Below are 9,237 nucleotides of genomic sequence, written 5' to 3'. Positions count from 1 at the left end.
GTGAAATTATGTTTGCTTTCTGGAAAATATTTATTTGTTTGAATAAAAAAAAAAAAAGCCCAGACCCTTCACATTTAAATAAAAAAAATTGCTAAGAATTAAGATCATCTCTTCAGGGGCTTTTTTTTTTTCTTTTACTGTGAAGACTTATGTTTTTTGAGTATGCAAAAATGCTGAGTTGACAGTGTGAACTGCCCACGAAACTCCCGGTGGACTTCCCCCCCTCTCCCCAAAAAAAAACGATTTAAGGAGTAAGAGTTTTCCCACAAAGCAGAAGGATGTCTTCAAAATAAAGAGGTTAGGCACATAAAATGCAGGCTGAATAACAATCCCATTTTAATTTCACACACACATACCAGGGTGTCCTTGCACAGACATTTAAAAACCAGAGGCTATAAACCAGCATTGCACACCATACAAGGGCCACCTTGGCTTCTACCTAGCTTTACTAGATATTTTTCATCTGCAATTACTATTTGCAGCAAAAAGTGGTATCAGTAAATACATGTCCCCTGAATTACGCCTTAATGAACAACTACCTGTGGACAAGCGGCTGCAGATGTGTTCCTAGCCTCAGAGCTTGGGACCAGCACCTGCTTCCCTCAAACTCGGGGGACAAACCAAGATTTGCCATCAAAGAGATGGGGCATAGGGATATTGGTGTCCAGAACCCAAACTGCACAGGCTGTCTAGGTTACAAACAACTCCCATTAAAAGCAGATTACATACACTCTTTTATATGTAAAAATATACTGATTTTTGGCTGAAATAAGTTATTCATGTTCACAGCGTTGCAAAGTCACTGCAGTTATCAGCAGTCTAAGCTTTGGCACGCTCTGCACTGTAAGGAAACATCACTCCCATTGCACAGGGATGAAAATAGGAACACGAAGAGTGAGGGTTTCTGAAGTCCCCAGTGCTGATTTAACTTGCACTTCGCTGCTTTCCTCCCTGCCCCTTGATGTTATTCAGGACTTACTGTCATGTTTTTTCAAATAGCAGAAGAGTTGAACCATTGCCACATTGCTTTAAGAAAATCCCAGCCCTAATGCCTTGCTCAGAACAGCGGGAGTAGTTTGTGACAGACCATATCTCTCGAGTCCTAGTCCAGGGTTCTAATAAACAGGTAGATAGATGGATGGATCGATTGCTTTCCTCCAAGCCCGAGCAGTTCGTGCTGTGCCCGCAGCTGAGTGGGGCGGTGTGGGAAGCCCATGCCACTGCGAGCACGGGGACCCAGGTGTTGTGGTTCAGCCCCAGCCTCAACGAAGCACCACGCAGCCACTTGCTCACCAACCCCCCCAGGCAGGATGGGGGAGAGAATCAGGGGGAAAAGCCTCGTGGGTTGAGATAAAAACAGTTTAATAAGACAGCAAGAAAGAGGAAATAATAATATTAGTATTAATATTACTCATAAAGACATATACAAAAACAAGTGATGCACAATGCAGCAATTGCTCACCAGCCAGTGATCGATAGCCTGTCTCCGAGCAGTGATTCCCACTCCCCAGCCAACTCCAGTTTCTATACTGGGCATGACATTATACGGTATGGAATATCCCTTTGGCCAGCCTGGGTCAGCTGTCCTGGCTGTGCCCCCTCCCAGCTTCTTCTGCACCTCCCCACTGGCAGAGCATGGGGACCTAAAAAGTCCTTGGCTTAGTATAACCACCACAATTACTTAGCAACAACTAAGAACATCACTGTATTATCAGTGTTGCGCTCATACTAAATCCAAAACACAGCACTGTACCTGCTATTAGGAAGAAAATGAACTCTATCCCAGCCAAAACCAGGACACAGGGCTGCTCCACCGCCATCCCCAGGAGCCATACTGTACCATCAGCAGGTTGGAGAGTCACTAACATGCAGATGACACCAGGAGTGATGGCTGCGCTGCAGCCTGTGACGGCAAAAGGAGTGCACAAAGCCAGGGGAGAAAGGGGTAACTGTGGGTCAGCCAAGGGAAACACTCTAAGATTGCTCATCTCCGCTGAGCTCCAGTGCTGGCAGAGGTAGAAGTGATGTCTGAGGGATGCCACAGAGCTCGGCAGTGTCCAATGCCTCTGTCAGACACAGCTTCGAGGTTTCTGGAGAGCGCCGAAACAGCATGCGGCTCGCTGCCTGGCCCCATCGGGGCTGGTGGTCACAAAAGACCAGCAGAGGCTTTAAGTAGTTGAAATACTGTCCATCCTGCTGCTCAGGCTTACTGACTTGGAGCTGTTTATTACTTTTGCCTTGAAAATTACAAGTGATGGCGCACATCAAAGAAATGCCAGAAGTTGGATGAGGACTGAGCAGGCACAGAAACAACCCTTCTGCACGCGAGGCAGTGGTCGTGCAGCTTGGGAGAGGCTTGCAGCAGAGGAAGGAGAGAAGTGTGTTTGCGGCCAGCTAAGTTTTTCAGGCAAGTTCCCCCCCTGCCCCAAATCCCCCACTAATGACACAAGGAGTGGGGAAAAAGAAAGCAAGCAAAAAACCAGAGCTGCATTTTGTACACAGAATTCCCGGGTTTCAGCCTCTCGGACTCACTTATTTTACAAAATCAAGTTATCTGAATCTTAATGTCTTGCACAGTGGGAATTCAAAGCCCCTTCTTTACCCACTAAACTTGATCTGAGGCTCAACTTGACAATGTTGATAAATATGTTGCGCTGCATTATTCATGCCACTTCCCTCGCCTTCCTCCTGCTTCTACCTGGCAAGCGGCAGCCGCCGCTGGTGCAAAGTTGTGAGCTGGGAGCAGAGAGACCTGCCCTGTATAAATACCTGCAATAAATAAAAGATAAACAAGATATGTCACATGATGACATCTGATGCTTCTCCTCCTCCTCGTGCTGGGCTCTCAGCACAGCATCCGCTTGAGGGAGGGTCTGGGGAGGGGGCTTGCAGGCTCTGCAGCTGAAAGCCACCATGCTGGGGTTTTGGCTGCAGTTGCATTAAATAAACCACTTGGATGAGGACAGAAAACACCCCAGCACTAAAAACATCTGAGAGCTGAAATTCTGCTGATGAGCATCAGGAGATCGGTGGTTTACAATGTGAGCAACATTCCTTCAGCTACTCATCATCATCATAATCATCATTATAAATCTTGGCAACCAGCAAAAAACATCCATTGTTTCTATCCCTCATTTCTTTTCCCTCCAGATCTGCAGACATAGTGACGAGGATATTTTGTTGTGGTTTAATCCTCAGCGGTTTATTCAGGCTACGTAGGGGACCACCTCTGATGAAGACACTTCGCTGCAGCACAGTACAATACGAGCTGTCATGCTTAGTGGCCAAATACGGAGACCCAGCACCTTTGGTTTCTTCTTTTCCATGTTGTCAAAGGGGCTGAAACTCACAGTTTCTAGGTTCTTCCTCTGATGCCATGACCTTAACTTCTGAAACCTTCAGTTTGCTCATTTGTACACTACCACCAGCAGAGTTTATGTGGTTTCAGTAAAGCTTCTGTGCTCAGCTGCACAGAAATATTATCTCATCTAAGGGCTTTCCACCACAACATACATCTTGCTCCAACAGGCAAAGCCATTAAGTTCCAAAGAAAATTAGAAGAGTCACATCTATGCTTTCCCTGTATCTAATCAGGGATCCACAGAGGTGTCAGACTACTTAAAGAAGAATAAACCATGAAAATGTATGTATGCACACACTCAGAGTTTCTGCAGGGAGAAACATTAATAATAGTGAGCAGTACTGTCCTGCCACAACTGAGTCATCGCACCATCTGACCCTTGAGTCTGCGAAGCCGAGATGATGCCGCATTACTGTTAAAGGAAGCAACAGCACAAGAGGCACACAAAAAATATGTGCTGTGTTGTCAGGCCACAACACTCAGGATACATTTGGACTTGGGGAGCAGTTATGGGCAAGGCCTGCAAAAGCAAAGGTATTTTTGAAAGTTGCAGCAAAGTGCAACCCTTAACGCAATCTAGGAAGCAGTGAAAGCCTCAAGAGCAGCTCTATCCCACCAAAAGGACGTTCATGGGTTCACCTCTCTTGAAAGATCCATTTCTGCTGTGCAACTGTTTAGAAGAAGCCAAAGGAAAAGGACTCCAGGAGTGACAGGATATCCCTGTAGTCACTTTTAACAGCTTAAAGAGTCTCTCTACCATGTCTATTATGTTCTTGTAACAAATACTCCACGCAGCTGCCAATTTGATCCTTATTAAAATGAACTGTGTGTGTTCATTTCTCGTAGGAACACTGGTGTCTGAATTCTGGGAACCAACCGAGATTTGGGAGGCTCTGTGGCTTGGGGCAAAGAGCCGGCTCTTTTTTTTTTTTTTTTTTAAAGAGCTTTGCCAAGTCAGGACTGTGAATGGTTTTCCCCACTTATAGCCTCCAGACCTTTATTATGCTTGGGCTGCAACATATACCCAGCTCCACCTCCGCCAGACCAAAGCTGCTACTTTGCCTCTGAGTCATAGCAGGCAGAAATGCCTATCCTCCGCTCTGTACCTGGCCTGGGATAAACTTTGCTTCGGTTCAGAGGCTTGTGATAGGCAAAGGATGAGATACGAGACTTCTGAAGCTGGGCGGAGGAGCTGGTCTGCTTGCTCCGCACCCTCTCCCGTCTGCACCGCGGTCCCAGTGCAGTGCAAGCCGTGGACGCGGGGATGTCCCAGGCTAAGGGCCCACACCCTCGACTGCTCTTTGCTCTCCAGCCCCTCGGTGCAAACACACGGCTTTCATCCTTTGCTCGGCAGAGCTGCTCCTCTGCAGCGATAGCTCGAGGCAGCCAGGGCCAGCTGCCCTTGGTTCAGAGGCAGCAAGCTAAAGCGCCATAATTTGGCCTCAGCACAGGCTAATTGTGCACAGGTCTGGAGAGGGTTTTGCAATCTGGGCTGCCAAGGTTCAACTGCTGCTGCTGTCTGAACAACAGGTTTAAAAGTTAAACTCTGGAAACTCTGTATTACCTCGTGTTTGCTTAGTTATTAGATTTTTCCTTTCAGCTCATATTCTTCTAGCCCAGTTTTTGCCTGAAGCCCCCGTTTCTCCAGGAGGGGTGGGGTATCTATCTGGAGCTGTTGTATCTGTCACCCGCAGCGGGTGCCAGAGCCCTCGCTGGGACAGAGCCCAGGGAAGGGATGTGTCTGCGCCATGGAGCTCTGACCAAGACCTGCTCCATTCCCAAATCCAGCGATGCTGCAGTCTCTGGGTGCTTGGCTCCAGGCCCTCCTTTTATTAAATGCAATTACAAACTGGTGCTTTTACCACCAGATGAAGTTTGTACTTGTCAGATCAGGAAAAAAATATACATATTGGAATACATTTCTCCTGATCCGACATGTACGAACATTATCCATGCACCCAAACACACGCACTCATACATATATTAGCCTACAATAGATACTGCCTTCCCCAATATTCAGACCCTGAAACCTGAGGATTTCCTCCTCAAGTCATCTAGTATTTGGCCTAACAAACAGTGGAGATAATCAGTTGCAATAAATGAATCCTGCAGAGCCTGGAGAAGGGAAGGTGACACATTCACGTATCAGGTATTTGTCAATGTACTCCCCAGACCTGGCTGGGAAGCCCAAGGCACTTCTGGCCAGACTTTGATGCCCTTCTCCCTGCAAAGCATCATACCATACTGGGAACACTCCTGCTAAATCAATACAGGTATTCAGAGAGTAATTAGTCAGAGCAAGGGGACCTGAGTGTCCTCCTTTATAAACACTAGCTAATTAATTTTCACAGTGTCCCTACGGAGATAGGCAAATATGATGACCATTATCTAAAATACATGACAAGAACATTACTATTATTAACGCCAGAGCCTGAAAAAGAATGGGAAAAGCCCCACCAAGGAGATATACATCAACATTAGATTACTACTACAGTTTAAATATTCTGTTAACAAAACTTACAGATAAACATTTACTTTACCAGTGCCAAAAATAACCTTAAACTCTGTACCAAAAATTCTTACACTCTGTTAATGTACATTAATTTTCTTTGCAGTCCTCAGCATCCTCCTGTCCGCCCCCCTTCCCCTTGAGCACTTCTTGTGGAAGAGGACTGCAACAGCCCTTGAAATATGTTGAAAGCCTGTTGTGGTGCTCACAGAGCTCCCTCTATGCCATGTAAAAGCCACATAAAACAGAGCAGCAGTACCTCTGCGGCAAGGCTCGGCATATCTCTCTGTACTGAATCAACATAATTATTTAGAATCCATCTCTCCCAGTGTAATTTCTTTATCCTGCTATTGTGTTGCAAAGAATGAAAACCATGAAGAGCTGATCATCCATGCACCCTCCCTCCTGAGTTGTTTTTTAAACAAGTTAAAAAATTCCTGGTTGTGACAGAGGCAATTTGAAAATTGGAAACTGTGAGCCTTGGAAAAAGCACAGTCAGGAGCAAAAGCGGCTGTTCAAAGGCAACGCTGTCTGAAGTCTCAACTGGAGATCAAGATGGTCAGCTGTAATACACCACTCACTACCTCTTGCAAATGTAAGAGATTTTGATATGTGGCTCCTCAGGGGAACCCTTTGCCATAAGAAATTAGTGTGGACAAGAATTCAGCAAAATTCATGAAGACCTGAGCATCTGTGTGCATAACAACATTGACAAGCAATAAATAACCATGTCAAAGGATGAGCTTGGGAAAAGGAGAAGTTTAAACACTCACTGCCACTGAGGCAAAGTCTTGTGCATCTCTTTTCTTAAGAAGGTAGCTCAACAGAGCAGGTTGAGCTACTGAACCATGCTTTCCTAAGCCCTAGAAGAACTTGGAAAATGAGGAAATCACATCCTGTGAAAAGTGAGGAGTTTTATCATGGGGAGAAGCCTAAGAGAAAATCATTGTTCAAAACAGATAAATAAATAAAGAAAAGCAGAGATCTCACACTGGCAACTGTAAAAACTCCTTCACAATCATCCGCCTCCAATCCTCCTCCCATAATCAGTGAACTCTTATCAAAATGAATTTGTTATTCTTTAAGAAACATACCTGAATAGAATAATTGGCAAGTTGTATGTTTGTAATTATAATTAAAATCTCATGAGGCAACTCCTCTGGGGCAAACCAATCGGATTTTTCATTATAAAAATACTAACAGTATGTGTATAAATGTCAACCATCCAGGTACGTTCTGTGTATCAAGAGCTGCATACAGAAACGGTGAACTCTTTGCAAAACAAGTTTCTATACAGCCATTAAATGCAAATTGTTACTATGCAATCTCTCATGGAAATCAAATGAATAGAATAAAAATAGTTTCACATGTGCATAATATGGCATACAGATGCTCCTTATAATACATGAAGAGCCGTTACCGTATAACCCATCTATGATGATAATAGTTTCTTTCTTAAGGCCTGGAATCCCAAGCAGAAGTGCACATGTAATTGCATGCCTGCTTCTGCATATGCAACTGCTGTGGCTGCAAGCATAAATTAAATATGTATATTGCTACGTAAAAACCTAGTCATTTACAGATGTGAATTTCTTCTCAAACTCTTTCCAACTTCTTCTTGACTATCTGACTGTATTTCTGGCTTGGTGCTAACAGAGCCCCCTTTTACGGTCTCCACTTATCTACTACATTCCCAGCATGTAAGAAGATGGAATCACCCATACTTAACTGTAAGCAGCTCTACAAAACTGGAAAGGTGAAGAGCAAAATCATCCAGAATCTTATAGCATTTATTTTTCACACTGACATCCCCATTTAGCCCAAATCATGTGCTCAAATTCAACTTTAAGGACATGCTTAAATATCACCGAACTCAGCAGGGACAACAGCGAAGTGCATGTGGAAGCAGAGCACTGTGATGCTTACGGGGCAGGGATGCAATTCGGTGGAGAAGGCGCTTGAAGCCCTGCAGATGAGAAGCAAGGGGAAGCAGGACCATCTGCAGGCAGCAGAATCCATCCCTCTATCCTTGATATAGTGCAAGTGACATGCACAATACTGCATATTTAATTACACTTTTAGAAATCACCTATTGGATGTGCTATCTAAAAAGGAAGGGAGAAGAACAAAGCTGTCCATGGCTTTTAAGTGTTGGAATGCCAAGGCATGATGTTAAACAAAATTTGCTGATACATCCTTGCCAAAACCGCAATAATGATAAATCAAATGTAAAGAATAAAATGTCTATTTGCAGGGGAGAAGTGGAGGGATCTGTGCTCCAAATTCCACTGGAAGCTTTAGAAATCCTACCCTTAAATAGCATAGTCAGGTGTCAAACTTCACAAATCTGCTAGCAACCACTTTTAAAATTACCCGAGAATCAAACCAGCAAAAAGTTCTGCTCCCCATGGGTGTTGATGGTAACCATATGCAATTAACATAAGGAAGAAAAATAAGAACAACAAAGATTACATGAATATTTAGTTATTCTTTTCTTACCCCCCTCCCTTAACTAGTGTTGTAGAAGCATAAAGACCTCAAAACTTTCTAATGCTCATTTTCAGGAAGCTTCTGCAAGGTCAGGAAGTCCATCCAGCATTCACCAGGTCTGAAATCTCATGGAAGCACATTCCCTTAAGGAAATTTTTCTAACAACTATACAGGTAGATAGACTTGCAAGTCCTTGGTTTTCTCCATGGATTTGCCAAAATAAGCTTTAACAAAGAGCTGCTTTTCTGCTTTCTCCTTTTATTTCTGTACAGAACATGAATACTTCTCTGCCTCAAAGGACTTGATTTTCTAAATCACTTTGAAATCCTCAAAAGCTCCTATAAAACCAGTTATCTTGACCGAGATCGGGACAGGAAAAAGGGTATAGAAGGAACCCTACCGCGTGAGTTTGATAGGACCATGTGTGTGACCTCCACAGTACTGCCCGGGATTTAGTGTCTCAGGGCATCAGTCTCAAAGAAGTCAGCGTGGCTGCCTGTCAGCAGCACTAAGTTGTTTGGGTTTGATTTTTTTAAAGTAACAATAGAAAGTAAAAAAAAAAAAAAAAAAAATTGCAGCAAAGCAATCAGATTAAAAATCATTTGCAACTACAGAAATAATATTTTAACAACTGGGGAATAAGGGAAACCTACTTTGCAGCTTAACCGGATCACTTCCATCTGTTATTTTAAGGGGTGAAGCCTGAACTGAGAAATCTGTGTCACACAGAGGCCGGCAGGTTTGTGAACTCTATCAGGAGCTGCTTAACAGTTGGTCTTAATCGTTTTCCAAGGCACAAAGCCGAGATCAAGATGAATCTGTTTCCCACATTGTTTCCTCCCAACAGGGTTGGATTTCAGATCTGCCTGGATTAGAG

The 9,237-nt window shown here is 44.1% G+C and overlaps 1 protein-coding gene across 2 annotated transcripts in view; it reads right to left on the bottom strand.

Moving 5' to 3' along the window:
* The window catches only part of GLI2 (GLI family zinc finger 2), a 144,063-nt gene that overhangs the window by 113,732 nt on the left and 21,094 nt on the right, over positions 1-9,237 (bottom strand). The window lies entirely within an intron of this gene.

The sequence above is a fragment of the Phaethon lepturus genome, unplaced genomic scaffold (assembly GCF_000687285.1).
Source record: "Phaethon lepturus isolate BGI_N335 unplaced genomic scaffold, ASM68728v1 scaffold10784, whole genome shotgun sequence".
Classification (NCBI taxonomy): Eukaryota; Metazoa; Chordata; class Aves; order Phaethontiformes; family Phaethontidae; genus Phaethon; species Phaethon lepturus.
Note: the sequence above shows the minus strand (reverse complement) of the source record. Positions and strands in the feature narration are given on the sequence as shown.